The 20,580-nt window shown below is 40.8% G+C and overlaps 1 protein-coding gene across 11 annotated transcripts in view; it reads right to left on the bottom strand.

Annotated features, from left to right (window-relative positions):
* FOXP1 (forkhead box P1) overlaps positions 1-20,580 on the bottom strand; it is a 391,241-nt gene that overhangs the window by 223,371 nt on the left and 147,290 nt on the right. For 6 of the 11 annotated variants that reach the window (XM_072876057.1, XM_072876058.1, XM_072876056.1 and 3 more), the window contains one exon: positions 3,533-3,598. The exons of 1 other annotated variant lie outside the window; for it this stretch is intronic. The gene's annotated coding sequence lies outside the window, so the exon portion shown is untranslated. Of the gene's footprint in view, positions 1-3,532; positions 3,599-7,613; positions 7,752-8,037; positions 8,140-9,117; positions 9,200-10,804; positions 10,824-14,760; positions 14,892-20,580 lie in introns of those variants that run through there. 4 more of the 11 variants (XM_072876063.1, XM_072876062.1, XM_072876060.1 and 1 more) reach the window with 4 other exon arrangements.

Genomic DNA, 20,580 nt, shown 5'->3' with positions numbered 1-20,580 from the left:
GTAAGGACCTCACCAGCACGTTTTCTGGAAAGTCACTAGCAAGGAAGAGTGCTGGGGAGAAACTGCACACACTGTCGAGCCCTTCATAAACAGAAATTTCTCTTAAAAAGTTTGTTTCAGGGCTTCAACTTTTGCCTGGAGCTCCTTCTGCTATGGCCAGTGAAGACATGGCACAGCGACACGCCAACCCGGTTTGAGAGCTATGCCTCTTCCTGACAAAACAAAGTGGTGGAACTATTGGAAAATTTTTTATTTTTTTATTTGTCCCAGAACTACTTTGTTTTCTGCATAGACAAACTGCACAATCCATTTTTTGTATTGAGCTTCGGAAAAAGGTCCTTCTGACCATTCTCCTGGCTTGAAGGGAAGGGAGGAGAAAATATACATATATTAAAAAGTTAAAGCTCAAACCCACAGATTTATATGTTGATCATCTCATTCAGTTCTGAGTTACAGCAGGCAGCTTCTGTTTATTATCAATATTTAAGCAGCATTTAACTCTGACAAGCATTAAGATTTGAAATTTTAAACTAAGTGCAACTTTGCTAAATTCTTTGTGTTGATTTTTTTCCCCGTTAAGGGTTTTCTAAAGGATTCTATCTTTGCCATCTTAAAAGTCTGCATGTGTCTTTTGTTATCAATAATGTACAACTTTAGTAGCATGTTTTGTACTTTTCAATTCTTCAGCATGCAAGCCATCCCTGATTTACAATGCTCACTGAATGGTGTTTGATTATTGAAAATGCTTTTACATACATTTAAACAAATGACTGCTCCCGGAAAACTAACACTATTGTCCATAATTCTGTAAAAATACATTTCCCCTCCCTTCTCCCCAAATCAAACATTTCAATTGAAATTCTTACTTTGAGGAAAAACTGGCATATAATTAGGCATTATGCCTAACAGAGCTAAATAAAGGAGAACGTAAACATCTTAATTCTGAAGGTTTAACCATCAAAGCCCCTTGCTGTATCTATTATTTGCGCCTCCTTTTAGAACTCTTCGGAGCTCACAGAAAAAAGAAAGCAAACAAAACACACAGTATAAAAATCTATTTTACCAGCTCTGTCCTGTATCCCACTCCACATGCCCGAGGCCAGGCTTGCACACAGTGCTGGGACGCCTGGGGCCACACGGCCGCTCCTCAAGGAGAACAGAGTCCTGCTCTGTAACTGCACTGAGCAGCTTAACTGCTAACTCAGAAGATGGGATTTCACCTGAAATTAAGCGATCAAGCAATTGAGCTCAAACTCAATCAACCAAACCCTTAACCTTCCCTGTTTCAGTGGCACTGCTCTAATTGGGACTCTATCGCTATTTCCATTACTATCTCCTATTCTCATGGTTTATTATCTCAGCAGTTTCAATTCTCACCCAGTTGAAATTCGACATCCAGTTTTTTGGACCACATATCATTCATTATGGCTTTATTTTATGAAATATGTTGCAAGATTATGACATATGTTGCAAGACCCATCCTGCAGCAAACAGGTTTTCACTGAAAATGGTACCCCTCACTGCAGTGGAAGCAGGACAGAGCCAAACCTTCTCAGAGAAACAAGTCCTAACATTAAAGGACACAGAGAACAACTTATTTTTCATCAAGTTGTGATCCATGGTGTTTTCCATGTAGCTGATCCATGGTGTTTTCCTCCAGTCCTCAGGGTCTTCCTACTGAGCCTGAATCACCTTCTAGGAGACAGAGCTTGACTGAACCCCTACTTACCAGCTTTGCCCAGGGATGCAGCCTGAGACTCAATAACCTACGATACTCAGGAGGTCAGACTGACAGATGTAATGGTCTTTTCCAGTGATATATTCTACAAATCACCCAAACTGCTTACTACTGAAGGACGCACGCCAGAGGGTATGTCTGGCATGTGTGGTGTCCCCATGGTAGCAATACAAGATATGTCTGCTTTTGGAGACATGGCCTACAAACTTCAGGCTAGTCTAAAGGTAGTGTTTTGCATTTATCACAAACAAAATTCCTGCCACATAGCATCATGGCCAGGCATGAACCATGGCTCCACAAGAATCCCATAAATTCTGAGGCCCTCTGATGCACCTGGGACTTAACATTTTTCCCTTCTTCACAAAAACTAAAAGGGGGAACACCAGTGCAGGGCAAGGAACCACCATCTTCTTAAATTGCAGGATCTGCTTCTTCTTCAATAGCTGAAATGCATCTAATACCCCATGGGGTCCACCATAAAAAATCCCATTCTTCAAATCTTGAAGGAGAGGCATATATCATACAGCTGATATACACCACTGGCATGGCCAAGGATTGCAATAGCCACTTGAACTTCATGAATTTCATCCTCACTAAATAGATATTTTTGGCAACAAAGAACTGAAAAAAAAACCCCATATCGTCCTCAGATCTATTTTAATTTAAAACAGAAGAGAACAGGGCCATTTTTTTCCCCTTGAAGTACATTTTAATAAAATTAAAAATAAAAATAGCTCTAATTCACTTTGATGCATTTAGTCATTCTGTAAAATTCCAAGTTTAAAATGAAATCACCATTTTATATTCAAACAAGGTCAAGAGAACAGCACTAACGAGCACTGACATCACAGCGAACAGCAGCCACTGCTCAACACTTACATCAGTGTTGCTTGTTGCTATGGTGCTTAACCGACTATTAATTTCTGAAAGAAGGTGATTATAAAGCAGCCATATGAACCTCCGTCAGATGACACCCTTCAGTACCAAACACTGATCTGCAGTACTCTTCTCTTCTGCAAGTTAATTTTGTGAATCACCACTTTTGTGATGTTAATATTCCTTTCCAACTTGAAACTTTGGACCAGAAGAGAGGCAAGGAGTTAATTTAGAAGGGACTTTCACATTGCTTTAAATAAAAATAATTTTGCAGAGAGTGATATTTCTTTCCTTTTAGCTATGCTCCGAAAGACTAAAAAGCATGTGTTTTAATTTTTGCAGTGATAATAAGCAATCGAATTAACAGCTAAATTCTGCTCTCCTGCTCTGCTCGACATGCAGGAGTGTCTGGTAAATCCAGGAGTGTCTCAGCCTGGGACAAAGCAGTGCTGAAGCAGACTTGACCATTCCCCAGGGATTTGCCCCAGTAAAGGGACCATGCCGTTGGGCTGTGCCACTGCAGCTCCCAGCCCAGCACCCCTGGATGCTGAGCCGTGGACTTGGCCATGTGGCCACCACGACCAGGCAGAGCAGGGTCTTCCCATTCGCATACCGGCTCTGTCCAGTTACCAAGCAGCCTTCTCAGAACATGGCTGAAAGCCAAAAAGTGCATATTTGTGGCCTTGCTCCCAAAATGCAACTGGGCACCTAAACCACTAGCTTCCCTGGCAAAACACGTGTTTAAGACACAGCCGTGGCTCCAAAAGCTTAGCTCCAAGCCCAACGCTGCAATCTTTAACCACATTGCCAGAAGAGCCTTTATTTGTGCAACTAAGGCACGCTCATAGAGTTTGCAGGATCAGATCCTTCCTTCAGATGTGCTTCAGAAACTGTGTGCAAAATATTATTTGTGTTTACCTTCTTCAGTTGCTCCTGTAAAGCAATCTTCAGTTACAGCCACCCAAAAAGGTCACTCTTCTTACCCTGCAGAAAAGAAGGTAACACATGTGACTGCTGGGTCAGTGTCAGCAACAACACCCAAAGCATTTTCATTGGCACCACATTTGCAAGTACAAACATAAATAAAGCAACAAATGAATCTAATTGTGTTTAATGGTGAATGACTTTCAGAGAGAGTTAATAAAAACAATCAAGTCACAGGACTGCTGCTTATCAGTACCAGCCAGTGTGAGGCTCTTCAGTTCAGCACGAACAACTTGGTCTTTGGGAGAATAAAAAAAGAAGAAAAAAAAAACCCATGGAGATGAGACATCTTTGTTCTCTAGCATAAACTTTCTTAATCTTGATGTCTATCAATCTATTTTCAGTTTGAATAATAGATGAGTTCAGTCCTTTGTTTCAGAAATCTGACTACTGTCTGAATGGGTTCTCCTTACTTAAGGCATTTTAAGACCATTTGTAACCACTGCTATTTTAGCTTCTGGATCCTTTCTTTTTTCTCATCCTTTTCCATAGAGACACAGTCCTAGATGGGATTTTAAAACTAGCTGCATCTTCCTAGTTCAAAAAGCTGTTGACTGTCTTGGGATATCTTCTCCTTATGCATTACCAAGAGCACACCAAGTATGCCAAGGTGGGAAGAGCAGTGGGTATTAAAAAGAGAAATAATTGAAGTGTATCTTCATAAAAAGTAGGAGGGAGAAAACAGCACGTGTAGGTTTTTTTTACCCTGTATATTACTGCATCTTGTGTACTCTCTCTTATGCAAAAGAGTATGTAATCTTTTAAGAAACATGACAATCTGCCACTTTCTGTTCATGTAATTGGGATCAACATATGGTACAAGAGAAAAGAAAAACATTTGTTTATTAATTTAGATCAAGTTACTAACTCAAACCACTAACAGCATTCAGAATTAATTCCCCATCAATTGACCAGATACCTTAACAGAGTAAAATTATAACATAATTTCACCGAAATGTTGATCTTCTGCTGCAGGGGTGCAGACCAATATGTAATAAAGACAGAAAGAAATATGCAATAATTTGGTGACACAGACGACATCATACAAAACGGAAAGTCAGTGACATGTGGATGCGTAAGATAGAGCTACATGAAACTCCATTTCATAAAATTCACAGAGTGATGTGGAGTTTTGGGGGTGTTTGTGAAACTCATGAAATGGTAAGTTATGCTATTTACATCAGTAGGTGAAGCTTTTTACTGAAGCAGTAAAATACCAACCTCTGGGAAACATCAGAATCTTCATTAAGTTATTTCAAAAGAAAATGTACTCATTTGCCATTTATTTTGGAAGGAAAAATGTTTTCACAATGAGAATGAGGCATTACTTCTTTACCATTGAAACCCGATTATTTTTAGCCAGAAAAAAAGGTTACCTTGAGATTAAATTAATATTGCTTTTATCTGTTGCTCACTGGCATTTTATTTTATTTTATATGTTTTGAGTGAGAAGCTTTTCACAGGTCTTGTGATGCGGTACTGGAAGATCAGGGGCCAAAATTCGTACGTGTTTGCTGTACAGGAAGCCCTATGTACTCTGCTGGGGTAGATGTATAAGACATTCCTGATTCTGCACTGTAAAGGACATAACACTACTCCATCATAATAGGTCAGGTCTCACCTTCCTGAGAATATGTAAAACAATACATCTTTTATGTAAAATACGTGACCTTTGGCATACGATGTGCTCTTAGATTAGCAACAATAAAGGCTTTTATCGTGCTTTGCTGCAGGGGTTATCTTGGATTTGACACTTTAAACCTCTTTTCATATTTATCTGTTTTATAAATTTTCTGGGTATTTGGCAGTCAGATCCTTATTTTGGCAGTATTTTGCAAGCAGACTTCATTTCTACCCCGAGTCTTCATGATAGCAAATGAACCATCTTAAAATGTACTTTTTAAGGAAACTGCTGAAAATTACATGTTTGCATAAAATATGCATACAATATCTCTTTCGGCAGTGCTGTAAAAGGCAGGTAACATTTTCTCAACACATTTGTCATATATGAACTGAAAACGCTCCAAGGAAACCCAGTAACACCGGCCCACCGTTAGCTGGTGGGAGACCAATGGGGTCTACTGAGGGCAACACACATGGAGGGCCGAGGAGGACTTCAGCTCTTCTCACAAATTAGTCCCTGATTGAAATCCAGGCTGCTTTCTGGATTTCAATTTCTGGTTATCATTTCTGGTTATCTAAGTCTTGCTATATGCTACCTGGCTTTCAAAAATTTGGATAATGTACCATTGAAGCTAAAATGAGCAGCACAGACAGCTGTTCCCACCTGTGAAAATCTCTCATTAATAGTCAAAAAGTTGAGTATCTCAAAACGTAGAAACACAAATACAGACTCCTGAAAATGTTTCTATGGGTGAGCGAATTGATGTAGGCAACACACATTCCTTCCACCATGCCGCCTTTAACATAAACACAAAGTACCATCAACACTGTAAGTGTGCGTGTGGAGCAAAGAAAAAATCCCATCCTACCAAAGCAAGACACTTCACTACACTCATATTTTCCCCCCAAGGAGATGATTAGAATAGAAAACCAAACCACAAACAAAAATCCACTTTGTGAGTAGCAGTGGTCCTGCTGTCTTATGAGGGGAGGGCAGGTCTCCAAGCGCCCACGACACCATCCCCTCGGCTCAACTGGCATCCCACACGGGGAATGGCCCGTGCAAAACCACATGCCCTGCTCAGATTTTACCAGATATTCCTGAAAACATTGGGTTTACTCGCTGAGTGCCTCAGTTTACCTGTCAGTGAGATGGGTAAAACCTTTTGTAATACATTTTTAAATCCCTGAATACAAAGATACTTTTTAAATATCTGCTTTCAGCAGGATTTTGGAAAGACAACTGGTAATAATCCTAAAAAGATCACAACCTCAGCCAGTGCCATAACCTTTTCAGTTGACTTTAACAGAAAGCCCCCCTATTGCGCTGGATCAGGTCCTCCCTATTTACCTGGCACCAAGGGACCAGGCAAAAAGATCAGACACTTTGCCATTATACCTGCTGTCGGGTTGGACCTTGTAACTCTTTTGATCCCACAACGCTTGTTTGATTTAGTGGTCTCCTCCTTCAGGGCAGGGAGGTCATTTTGGGAAGGCTGCAGGATGGAGCCCTAACTCCAAGTGATTACTGCAAAGCCAAATTCAACCAGTGATATAAAGAATATGCAGAAATAGAGAGCATTGTAGAATGAAATTCTACTTAAAACAGTATCACTTTTATTAATATCTAAATAATAAGAGCCTTGGCTATAACCAAAAATAGAAGACCTTGATCCCACACAAACTGGCTGCGATTAATTTTACACAGGAAAGTAGAACACCAGTTGAGCTGCTCCCCTGCTTAGAATTATGTACGTACATTTTCTTGCCAGTGTCCCAGTCTTGAGAAGCCTACAATTCATTATTGGGAACTTAAAGTAGCAAGGGAATCTTCCCTTCACTACCTAGAAAGCACACTTCTTATTTTTAAAAAAGAGAGAGAGAGAGAACATGCACACCCGACAGCACAACAAAAAATTGCTTCTGAAATTTCATTTCCATTCATTTTTTCTTATATAAGACCAGCTGAAATATATTTTATGTGTCTGATTAAAATATTTACTACAAGGCTTTCTGAAAGCTTTAAAATATCAAAACTTGATCATCAAAATAAGCACTTCTGTGCAGTAATTTCTTCTACATAAAGTGAACCATAACCATCTAATACAGCTGTTTCTTTCCCTTCAAAACTCCCTGAGTCACATTCCACTGCACAGGCTGAAATATGAAATATGTCCTACTATTGTCATAATTATTATTTTCTTGTCCTGTGCAGGAATAGATGCAGTCAATTATTATGTCAACTGTACATCTGTAAGAGGAAAAAAAAAATGCTTTTCATTTGGTATTTTGCTAATTCTAAAAATAGAGGATGCACACTGATTGTGAAGAGCAACATCTGGTACCAGGCATGCTTGTGGACCCAATCCTGCATACAGGTTACTTGTCTCACCTAGTGCACTCGGTTGAGTTACTTGCACTAACACACACAAATCATATGTAGAATTGCTTTCAGGACGGTCAGCAGTCATCTCTTCAGTTTTGTTGTACCTGTTTTGTTGGTTTTTTTTTTAAAGAGGTATCCAGCAACCTAAAAAAAATATATTAAACTAACTATTTTAAATAGTCTGAGGGAGAAATATTTTTTCTGACTATTGTCAAGGTGGCTACTTTTTACCGTGCAGCGTGTATTAAATCTCAGGAGGCACGGTACAGCAGATTTTCTATACCAGGAGTCATTATCACCTCCTCAGAAAGTGAAATGCAGGTGGAACAGTAAAACTGCGAGAGACTAAGTGCACTTCTTACACCTTGCTTTGAAGAGGGGGAAATGGATTTGGTACAGGCCAAAACACAGGGATATTAATGCTCACTACCTTGCTGCTTCTCGGTGGAAGGAGGGAGCAAATCATACTGTATTTTCATTCTCAGTCATTAGCAGGCTGTTCAGAATCTCTGGCTGGTGCTTATTATTTATTCTAAACAGAAATAAAATAAAATAAAAATAAATAACAGCATGAGGACAAGCTATGCGCAGCACATTTTCTCCTTCAAAACAATATTACCTTTTAAGTCCACCGTAACCTTGGAAAAGAATCACTTGATGTAAGCCAATGCTACGAAACTAATCACAATCCATTCCTCCCCTGCTTTTTAATAGCTCTTGTAGGAAATATGGGCAGAGTTAAAAGACAAGTTAAGAACAGCTCGCTTCCAGTACAGAATTTGAACTGCGACTGTAAGTCTTGCATCTTTTAATGACGGATTGGTTATTTGCCTCACACGAATTACTTTGCATAACAGAGCTGGCCCTCACCGAACTCATCAGACGTAAAGACCACAACACGTTCCCAGCAAGTACCAAACCTGCCAAATGCCCAATCAAATGATGAGAGGCCATCTCTCTGACGCTGAGAGCCAGGAGATCAAACGCTGCCGCCTGTTTTACACTCGCCAGATCTTCCCCGTTTCTTAAAATAACTCCCCGTGCCTCAATGCCAGCCTTAACCATTTTATGTCTGCCTTACAACTCTCATCTTGAAACTTGACCTCACCTAATTAAAGTAACGAGAGGCACATCCCTTCCCCGAGCAGCGTGGGGCAACCGCGGTAGGCGTAGGGCTTAGGGGACCGCTCGCTGGCACCTCCGCCCAGCCAAAACCCCCCCGACCCGCTACTTCTCGGGACTCCTGCAACACTCGCGCAGGTCCGCCTGGCGAGGCGAGGTCTTCGGAGAGGCGGACGCCTCGCCCCGCGTCGCAAACGGGAGTTTCCACCACCCCCCGCCGCGACCCGGCGCTGCCCCGGCTCCCTCAGCCCGGCTCCCTCAGCCCGGGCCGCGCCCCCGCCCCGGCGCCCTCCCGCCCTCCACCCGCGCGGCCCCGCCGCCGCCCCCCGCGCGCGCCCGCCACCCCTCAGCGGGGGCAGCGCCAGCGGCCCGCAGTCCTCTCCCTTACCTGACAGGCAAGTGATACTCTTGGTCATGGTCATGTGAAAATATTTTCGAGGTATCCTTTAACAGCCCTTAAATATTGAAGCCTAAAAACAATATTTGCTGTTTTACCTTTGAAGCTTTAACAAAAGCTTTGTTTTAGCATTTACCTCGGTGTGCAATAAGAGTTAATAATCAAATCCGTCCCAACCCCCACAAATGTTAAACAAAAAGATAAAAGAAATGCAAATAGCTATTGTCATGGAAAGTTAAAGTACCTGTCTGTATTTTTAAGTGAAAACTATTATCTCTATCAATCAAAATTTAAGAATACAATAGCACTAATCACACAAGGTGCTTTGACTGAGGTACTTTTCCTCATAAAAAGTTTTTTTTTTTTTTTTTTTAACTGGTGCATAAAAGTAATACACTTACAATTAGATACGGTATTTGTAATTTTGTTATTAAAAACCCGCAGCAGTCTTATTGTTAATAAATGCCTCTGAGTCTGTGGGCTGATTTGTACCGAAGAAGACCAAAGTCCCTACATATTTTAATAAGGTTGATGAAATTTTATTCAGATTCTCACACTTTCCAACGTGTGGTGGAACAGCACACTCTTCTGTTTGAGCGGAGTTACTCAAACGAAGGAAATAGTTAATTGGTAACCAAAACTACTACTTCTGGCCTCGCTGCACATTTTCCACATTTCTCCAAACGCTGCATGTACTACAACCGTCTGCTTTGAAGACGTGCCCTTTGTCATATTTTCTTTAATTTTTGATACCAATTCCCTCTCCTTGGACTCTGAGGTTCTCCTAATACAGCTCACATTACATATACAGTACATACATTGTGCAGGCACACCGCACGGATTTTCTCAAAAGTCATTTTTAAAACTAATTTGTCCAGACTGAATCAGAAACCGAGCTGCGCAGTTAATAAGTGCAAGAGCAAGCGACAGTAATTACGCCTATACTAAAAGAAAGAGCCCGAGATTAAAATACCTGTAAGTAAACAGCTAAGCCAGGATGCCATTATGCAAACTCTGCTCTCAGGGAGGGATGTCTCCCACACTGAGGAGCAATAGGACTGTCATTTTTTCCCCCTGCAATATCAGGTTTCCTACTCTACAGTTCTGGTACTCTGCATCATGGCTAACATCTCTAGTGTGCTATTAATATCAATGAAGAGACGATTCAATTTCCACATAAGAAAAAAACCTTCCTATTACAGCACAGACATTCTAGTGAGGACCCTTGCTAAGGAAACAATAAAGACCAGAGGGTTGGGGGGTTTTCCGCCCCCCCTCCTTTTTTTTTTTTTTTTTTTTTTTTGCTGCTGCTTTTGCAGTTCTGCCTTGCACACTGTTTGAAAGCTTTTAGCTAACAATGGAAGCATTATCTTCAGGATAGTTACAAAACAGGATTTGTTAGTACAAAGAATAATAACACCGAACTCATTCCACCCCCCACACCCCCCCCGCAAATACCTGCCTATTGCAATACGGCATTTAGTACTTTATTCCGAAGTATATTCCAGAAACACCTGTATTCTTGATCTAATTCCCTGCAACAAACTCCCTCAGCGGACCAGGTTTGCTTAAAGAGGTTTGGACAATTAAAAACAAATAAACAAACATTTTGTGCATTTATAAAATGGAACAGAAACAAAAGACAAAAGTATCTTATTCTACCAGAGTGCAAACTTACCCATTAATGAGGAAGAAAAAGGCTTAGAGCTGTACAGTAATTCCCAACCAACTGCAGAAAAGTTGAGAGTTTGAAAACACTAAAGCACTTTTGACTATCCAGCCTTTCTGTGCTTCAACACTGGCTGCAGTGTAAGGAAGGACTGAAGGTATGTGGTCTAAACACAACAAAAGCCACTGCCTTACTCTAGATTAAATATGCAGGAAGAGGCCCCTTTGCATAAACACAAACACTCAGCAAATGAGTAACTGGCTCAAATCAGACGCCTGCTGTGCATTCTACCTGTCCTGATCTCTGACAAGCTACACAGCTTGTTTAAGGGGATAGGAGCTACAAAATCAAATCAAATCATAGCGCTAAACGCTTTGCTCGTATAATAGTAAATAACAACAGCACCAACAACTCAACGCCAAACGTTCATTTCTAATCTAAGCATTGCTCTGGCAAAGAGCTGAATCGTGTGCTATGCCCGCTTTGGCTCAGCCACCCATCTCGCCAGAGCAGAAGAAACACGACCAACCACCACCTGTAAAATTCATTTTCATTAACCATACTGAAATCCAATACATTCCTGGCCTGGTCTTTTCTTAACGAGGATTTAAAATTAATACAGAGACTTTCGGTTGAGTTGACAGATTAAATCTGAATTTGCTTGTACTGTCCCTGTTTTGTTTACTATATAAAAGACATTCCACACACAGACTTATTTTAGCTGTTCTGAATCACTGCCTAATGCACACCTATTTACTCGTTTATTTGGGGAAAAGGAAGAAATTTCTGAAGCTTCCCTTAAAAACATTATTTTCAAAATATTACTCTCATAAAACAACCCCTCCAAACTATATTTACTTCAAAAAACAACTAAATTAGAGACTGTGATAACCACCAAGCACCTCTAAGCATTTATTATTATAATCGAATATACATAATTATATATTGCGATTTACTCTTGCTTCTAGAGAAATAAATTATTTTTCAGTCTCGTTTATCCTTCCATACCAGAAATAGAATGAAGCAGCACAATTTTAAAGCAATTGGAATTCACCAGTGTCCCTTCCTAACTTAAGGAGTCAAATCACATTGACCTCTTATTGTAAGTCCTAGCTACATGTTGGTTTTGGTAATTTAATTATTTTTTAATAACTTGCAGTATTAAATGATTGCCATTGAAACACAAATAAGATTATATTCCTCTGCCTTACTCTCCTGTGCTCCAGACTACAGGATAACGTGGACGACACGACTGTGTCCGGCACCGAAATTTCATTCTGAAAGAGCATTTACATGCAGGCAGACACAGGAAGATTCGGGCTTTAAAAGATGCAACACATTTACTGGCTTCTCAAGCATATGCCACAGATTATTTCAAAGGATACTGGACATAATTCACAGTTTTCATGCGGATCAAGCACGTTCCATTCCACTGAGCACTCGTACAGTATGGAAGGAGTTTTTACTTCTACCTTGGATAAACTCAACACGTTAAAGCACAGTAAAATTGAGCTAGTCCAGCCTTACAGGATAAAAATCCTCCACGAAAGAATCCTGCAAGAAATTTTAGAGCCCCTGTATCATTCACTATTTTTGCACTGAAATGACCTTCCAAAATAAGGTGTCAGATAATACGGTTCACATAGACGATAGCGATCTAACCTTGATGCAAATAAACCATAGAACAAAATTTAATCAGTATATCACTGTGTAAAAGCCTTTGTCCATCCCAATGGAGCTTCTAATGACTGTTTTGGCAGTTCTGGCTGGTAGTTATGCCTCCCTGCTCATATATATCTCATACTAGTTGAGCAAGCTAATGGAACTGCTGTTAGTGGAATCCAATATTAATACCGTGCATCGTGCAAAACTGGATGCAACTGAATATATTATACAATTACAGGTAGTATCTAATTCCGTAGGTATTAGATACTGGACTCTAAATTAATATTTTAATAGAGAAAGTGAAATAAATACTACATTTCAGGTAAGATATCTATGAACTCTGGATCTGCCAGCCTTCCTGCTGTAAGCCTACTCTATACTCGCACAGAACAGATATAGGACCCTGACAAAAATTGGCAGGCAAGCTTTAGATGCTGAGTGACACATACTGATGCATGGAGTCAAAGATGTCATCTTCATGCAAGCTCCACTAGTTATGAGCTTGAGAGAAAAATGAAACAAAAAAACCCCACCCAAAACAAAAAAGAAAGGGGGAGGGGGGTGAGAGCGGAGCGAGACCTCCAGAAAATAAACAGGGTGTACAGTTTCAAAGGCTACAGACACAGACATTTCATTGTTCAAGCCAATTATCAGTGGAAAATAATAACAACAGATGGATTCAGAGTCACTGACTTTTCATATGCACTTCATCTCTGCACAACAGATGATGAAATGCGAGAGCTATCTCGGAAAGGCAAAACATCTTTCAGTAAAAGAACTCTATACTCCAGATGGGGACCTTCTAAGGCAGCTGATTATCTTCTTATAATGTTGTAAGATAGACTTACTAAAACATTTCAAGAACTGATCAGATCGGATGAGCACAATAGCATCGTTATGAGGAGTAAGTTGCGTCGGCCTCACACTTGCAACTAAACTAGTCAGAGATTTCAATAGGGTCAGAGCTGCCTGTTCCCCATTTTCACATCAAGTACCAGTTCTAAAAAAAGGGCACGAAGCTGCTACTCAAAGCCCGGGCAAAACATGGGGGTCGGCTTTGCCTGGAGAGGGGATGCAGGCGTGGGGCCACCGAGTCAGCAGCTGCATGAATTAGTCCCCAATAAAAGTCCTGCCGCCACAAGCGAGGCGAGCCCCCTTGCCTTCTGCAAGCACACCGTTTCACACGGGGACAAAGGCAGAGGACAAAACATATTTACAAGCACAACTGTTTCCCCTATAATTGCTAGATGTAGAGGAACCTTGTCATCCAGGGGCCTACAGCAATGTAAATTAGGAGTAACCTCGACTGAGTCAATGGAGTTGCACCCATGAAAACTGGTGTGAGGCACAAATAAGACCAATTCTTTCTTACAAAGCCTTTACAAAAACTCATCTTTTTATGGGAAATAAAAATTTGCTTTCAAAGGGAAATAACAAATACATGTAAATTTTGGTGGTTCCGGTGATAAGCAGTTCCAACAAATGTCACAAACACCCAGTGAAGAACCACCTACCTAGCACAACCTTCTCCCACTCAACCTGAATACCACAAAGTATGTGTTTTTGATCACATGAATCAGGTATACCACAATCTCAAAACTTAAAAAAAAAAAAGTAGTGGAAAAATTAGCTCATTAATCTTTAAGACAACATTTCTTTAATGGAAGAATACTACATAAGTAGCGCATTAAAACGAACTGGTTGCCATTTCCACGGTTTCTTCTCCAAAACACTGCAAGGAAAATTTAAGAAACAACACACTCTGTAAATCAATATCACATACCGAGGGGTAGCAATACACAACACACATGCACTGAACTTGCACCTACTGCTAATTTATTTCACCAGTTACAAAATACTTCATAAGTAGAGGGCTGTTGGCTTCATAAATGCGAGGGGAAGAGATGAGTTTGCGGGCACAAAGCATGGCGTTTCCCCTCTTTGTGAAGTACTTTGTCAAAAGTAAATTCACAGGGGAACATACGAGCAAAGAGTAAATTTTGCCCAGGGCAAAATTCTGCAACTGCTTTAAGAAGCAAACAAGAACACAAAAGATGTGTAATACAACCATCTGGCTCTACTCATGCTATATCAATAATCCCCAAAATTTATCCCCACCCCCTTAATCAACCCACACTGATGCCACAAAACCAAATGGCATCACTTATGCTTCCTGCCCATCACATTTTGAAATGATATTTAATATGCATACAGTACATATTTGCACATTAATCAATTTCTTTAAGAAAAAAATATTTTTGCTTCTTGAGCTATTAGTTCTGCTTTTTCTACTTACTCACATTGGGATCTCTAAAACCACCAAGAAAGTCCTTGTGGTAAAGATACTCTCATATCGACACAGCGTCTCAGGTATCAGGATAACGTACCGGTCAAAATTTCAATCTCTTCTTCTCTCTAGTTTTGTGTCACACTGTGAAAATAGCAGAGGGTGAATAATAATGTGCCAGCAAAATTAGCTGTTCAAGAAACACAGGTAAGCAATCCATTTTGAACTCAAGGTTGGATGCGTTTCTAAGCATCACCCTATTTGGGATGCACAGAAGGAATTATGTTTGGGAAGCGGGATATCATACGTGTCTTTTCCATCTAGGATTTTGAATATTTGCACCAATTATTTCAGGCTATCCCCCATCCAGGAGCCAGCCTGCTCATGAAGGAGAAGGAGAACGGGGAGCTCCTGGACAGGGATGGAGGATGAGCCTCCAATGCACATTGGCTGCGCAGCCGCTCTCCCTTCCCACCCCAGGATGGACAGACAGCCAGACAGCCATGTGAAGTGACCAAAAGGGCGGCCCCATGATTGTTTGGGGTTGGCTTCGTTCCTGAGGGAAAATCACCCGCGTAACCATTGTGATTCATACCACGAGTGTGCGACATGAAACCGGTACCAAAAACAACACTTCAAAGACGGTCTCTCTACGGCACTTCGGCGACCGACGGCCACGGCCCCAGGCGCTGACTCAGAGCTCTTATTCTTAATCGACTTTTCTGCAACAACATACCCTGGCCCAAACCCTGCCTCTCCCCGTGGTCGTGTCTGGCTGGCTGCACCCTCCCCGTGCCTGGGAGCCGCCCAGGGGGATGCACGCCGTGGCGTGGATGGTGCCCCATGGCTGGCAGTGCTTCTTGCCCTCCTGTAGCACAAACTATGGTTTCCTATGGTTGTTACATAGGAAAGGAGACATAAGCCCTGAGCACTCATGGCATAGGTGGAAATGTTTTGCAACTATTTTCTTTCGAAATAAGTGTGCATATAGTGGTTATGTCTGCTCCTACATCCAGACCATCAATCTGAGATCACAAACACTTTAATTTTTTTTTTTTTTTTTTAATCCATTTTTGGATTGCTTCTAGTTTCTACGGCTTGACTTGTACAGTCTCTTTGTAAGAACTGAGAACAGTCTCCCACAAACACAGGAATGGGCGAATGGTTTAGAGAGCTAATCCACACCTGGGCTACGTAAAAGGGGCTCATATTTTCCAAATAGAAACACAACCCCTTTTATATATGAACCAGATTTGGATCCAAACGCTAAACCCTTCACCACATCCTACGTGGGGCTCCGCAACGGTCAAGGGGAGCAGTGGTGGCTGTGCCCGCATTTCTGCAGGAGCACTGGCTCCATCGCGATGGCGAGCCACGGACAAGGAGTTGTGACCTTGGGCTTGGATGAGAATGGCAGACCTGTCCCCGGTTACACCATGGTTAATGCAGGGTAATCCCCATCCCGTGCACGCCTCTTACAGAAGAATCTGGCCCCGTCTTGTTACTCTTGTTAGAAAAATGAAGGCTGTGACAGAAAATAGCTGAGAACTACATCTTGCCGATGCCAAAATACAATAATAACATGTTCAAAGATTTAATTTAGAAGACTACAAAGTCTAGCTCATACATCATAACACCTTGAAATAACACTTTAAGGTCAAATCCTGTGCATTTTTGGAAACCACCAAAACATAATGAAGTTTTACTTAAACACAGCATTTACATTTATAACGCATTTCAGATTCTTCAAGTAAGCTAGACCACATGCTAGGAAAATGTACTTCCCACAACATACAAATTAAGTCATATACAGCCTTCCCTCCGCAGGCTGAACAGCCACCGGCACAAATGGAAGTCCTGTGTACATCAAAGGCAGCATGTGGACCTCAGAATGTGATTTTTTTATTTATTTTTTTTTTAATTGGCAAAACATCAAATCCCACTAGTAGTTTATTTTTGTTGCCTTCCTTGCCCCTTTTCTACCTCTCCCACTTATTTCACAACGGAACATTTTTAAACCACTAGAAATCTTTGTGGCAAAGATGATGTCATACTGACACAAGATCAGGTGTGAGGTATGGTATGAATAAATACTTATCCGCAACCACATTTAATTTTCAATGGTTGGGCATCAAGAGACAAAGAAGTTCTTATGCAGACATATTAACTGAGGATTTAATTTTAAATGGTCTGCATTTAAAAGAGCAGGAACAACGCATCATGCAAGCCTAGAAGAAAAAGAAAAAACAACCCACAAAAAACAAAACACCTTGCACCTTCCTTCTTGTTTTTGGGAAAGCAATGCACAGCCCTAAAACTTACTGCTCTTCACAGTAATAAATATATGGTGCTTGATTACTTCGTCTTCTAAGTCACCGATATCATGCAGGATAATTGTACTTTATGCACTGGTAATAAAAACTCTCCCTACGAAAATAAGTATGTATTTTACAGTAATCAAGCAGGAACTAAGTTTGTACTTTTTCACAAGTAGCCATTTACTTTGGCACTGAATGGTAATGTGTAGTAGAGAATGCAGTATATGCTTTAACCCAAGAAAAATTAGACTTGAAAATTAATACACAGTGAAAGACAAATTTAAAGCAGCCTTCTTATGTTCTGACATAAGAATATAAAAATGACACGAGCAACTAAAGATTAGTTTACATACTTTTCAATCACAGCTGCCGCTCAGTAACCACAATACCTTTAAAATGACATTCTACCGAAACAGATAGTTTGGCTGAAACAGCGGCTAGATACAGTTAACATGAAATTTAAAGGGCATTTTTTATTTACACACATCATACAGCACTAAGCCCCAGCACAATTACAATGGAGAGATTTTTAGTGTGATTAATTTAGAAATAATCTAGTGATAAAGAGAGTGCATTGCAAGTGATTCTGCCAAGCAAATTTTTATCACCAGCCTTAGATGTCAAAACACAGTTTCAGGGACAGAGAAGGAACGAGTCACATCTTCTTGGTTAATATTTAATTGGGTGCTAAAGATTCCTCCTAAGGACCTCTGAACCATCACTGACAGCCCCACAAGATGTCCCTATCTGTGAAACAGATACTGACCCTTTCTGTATAAACTAAAATAACACTAAATTTAATCAAACCGTTCAATTAATAAATCACTTCAGTGGACATTGCAGCCCAAGCCCTGTTTAATTACATAATTTTAAAAATATTTGCACACTGCGACCACTAAGATTGGCTCTGAGGTTTCATAATACACACTTAACACTTGAGTTGGAGAACAAATTTATTTAATAAATGCAGAGCTAAGTGCAATAATGCCACTCCACTCAAACTGCAAAATCACTTAGCATATCCTGCGAGAAAAAGCAAATAAACTTTTTCCCCGTTTAAATGCATGTCACTGCTACCGCTGGCTCTGGGAGAAGCCACCTCCTTTCTGCCTGCGTTTCTGCAGTCGGTGGGCTGCCCGAGCCCCAGAAGCGGGTGGGACAGCTGGGGTCCCCCTCCCGCAGTGCAGAGCATCCTTCCGATCAAGCCTGCACACTGAATCCCTGGCCTCCGTCTCCTTGCCCTCTGCCTCCATCCCTCCCATCAAGATTTTTCTCCTTTCCCCCCCACTGCAATGCTCTTCCACCCTCTTTCCCCCTTCTTCTCTGCTCCTTTCTGGGTCTCCCCAACCTCTGTCGACGTGCTCCAGCCCTTCTCATTCCCGCCTTGAGCTCCTGCCCTGAGTTTCCTCCACCTGTGCTCTTTCTCACTGCCATTTGAGATAGCTGTGGTGAAAAAAGCTGGGGGGGGGGGGAGAAACAAACAGGACAGAGGGAAGGGGCTGGGGAGGAGAGTGAGGGAAGGAAAACAATTTAATAAGGCCAAGCAGAACTACACAATTTCCAACAGCAGAAAGAGACGCTCCTGAGCACCAGGATGAAAAATAAAAGCCACAGACCAAGTGTATTACTTGAAGTGGGATTCAGGTTCTGGGATGGGTATAATGCCTGTATCCACAGGACAGAAGAAAACCATGTTACTGCCATACGTAACTAGGTGTGACAACGCAGGAGCGGTTGAAATACATATGGACTAAGCGGTGGCCTTAAATGAAGGTGAAAAAAAGCAAAGCTAAGGGTTTGTCGCAGCTTAGAGGCACAGCTGTGTGCACTCATACAGACTTTGCATTCATTCATATAGAGCACAGCTTTCAGGTCCTGTGGTTCCAGCATGATTTTTGGACGAAAGTTGAGCCTCAAAAATAAATAAGTCTATATTTGGCCTGCCCTGGATTCGAGAAGTTCTCAGTAGTACTTTGCATAGAAACAATCTGAATTAATACAGGTTAAGTTTTTGAGATTATAATATTCTTTACCAAGCCAATGGATGCACCTCTAAAATTCACCCCTGACAAACAGTAGAGCTCTTGAAAGTCTGCTTGTATTAGTTTTATGGATCTATTCTACTGCTTAAATCAGGTCTCATTAAAATTACCATCCACACAAGTTCTCCCACTGGGAAATCTACACGCCAGAGCTACTCCAGTTCCGCAGGCGGTGCTCGGAGGGGGTTGCATATTGCAAAATAGCTGCGGACATGGCAGGGGGGAGGACGGGGAGAAGAACAAGAGGACTTCAGGACAGCAAACAAGTTACTCCTTAGCCTCCTCTGATTTTAATCAGTGCAACTTTTGCTCCAGTGGCGCAAATGCATCCGTGAAAAGAGATGCTACTGCCAGAAATTAAACCGGGGGGGGGGGGGGGGGGGGGTGTAAAAAACGCGTCCCTCGGAAAGCCAAATCTAGTCTCAGACATCCATTTTAGTGTTGGAATGGCAGGCTAAATATGCAAACACTGCACCTGACAACTTACACTAAAGCATATGATCTGCACACTGCCCCTCCCGTTTAATTTTTAATAGTAACAGTACTTAAATCTGAGCATTAATGTATTAATGTTCAAATGAATACAATTAAAGGCATCTCTGTTTTCTCCTGTGCTAATGACCTGGAAGATCTCTCCACCCTTCATATTTGCGGGGATTATTACAAATATATTCTGTAGCCGTTGTTTTGGCAAAGAAGCAAAAACCTTTGCCTTTTAAATATAAAGTAACAGGAATAATGAATAATATATCTTCTGATTTTTGTTCTGCCATGATATATATATATAATGATATATAAAACGTTCATTTATTATTATCACACATCCTAGGAAGCAGACGTGCAAAATTACTTTTTTTTTTGGTCTTATAAGGGTCATTTATCATATGGAACGTCCTCCAAATAGGTAGTCCTAAAATCTCAATTTACAAAGACATTTTTTAAAGCTGAATTCTTCAAACAGGGCTACTCTCCTGATGGTTAAAATAAAAACTTTATGATATTGAAATAGCTGGATTTAAGGAGGGAGAAGTGTTCTGCATTTTGTTTTAGAAGTCCCTACCCCAACAAATTAATGTCTGCCTATTATTTGTACCTAAATCTTACCACATTTATTAGTAACAAAAGCACTGCGTGACCCTCTTTAGGCCAAGTTCAGAGAAGAAAAGCATTTACTAAAAGGGCATTAATTTTTATCATAGCATCTGAGATCTCTGGGTGGGGAAAGGAAACACCATAAAAAAACCCAAAGTCTGTATATACAAACTATCAGTCAGATTTTAACACTTATGCAGAATAATGCAAAGCTTTATTTCTTTTTGATGTTAGCAGGCTTTTTTTTAATTCCATTTTTCAATATGTAAAATGACAAAATGCAAAAACAAAAACACAAAAATGTGCTTGTTAGGGCTGGCCTAGTTTCTTGAAACACGCACAAAAATAAAACCCACTCATAAGATCTTATTTTAATATGTA

The sequence above is a fragment of the Ciconia boyciana genome, chromosome 11 (assembly GCF_034638445.1).
Source record: "Ciconia boyciana chromosome 11, ASM3463844v1, whole genome shotgun sequence".
NCBI classification, from domain to species: domain Eukaryota; kingdom Metazoa; phylum Chordata; class Aves; order Ciconiiformes; family Ciconiidae; genus Ciconia; species Ciconia boyciana.
This window is presented reverse-complemented; position numbering and strand designations above follow the sequence as displayed.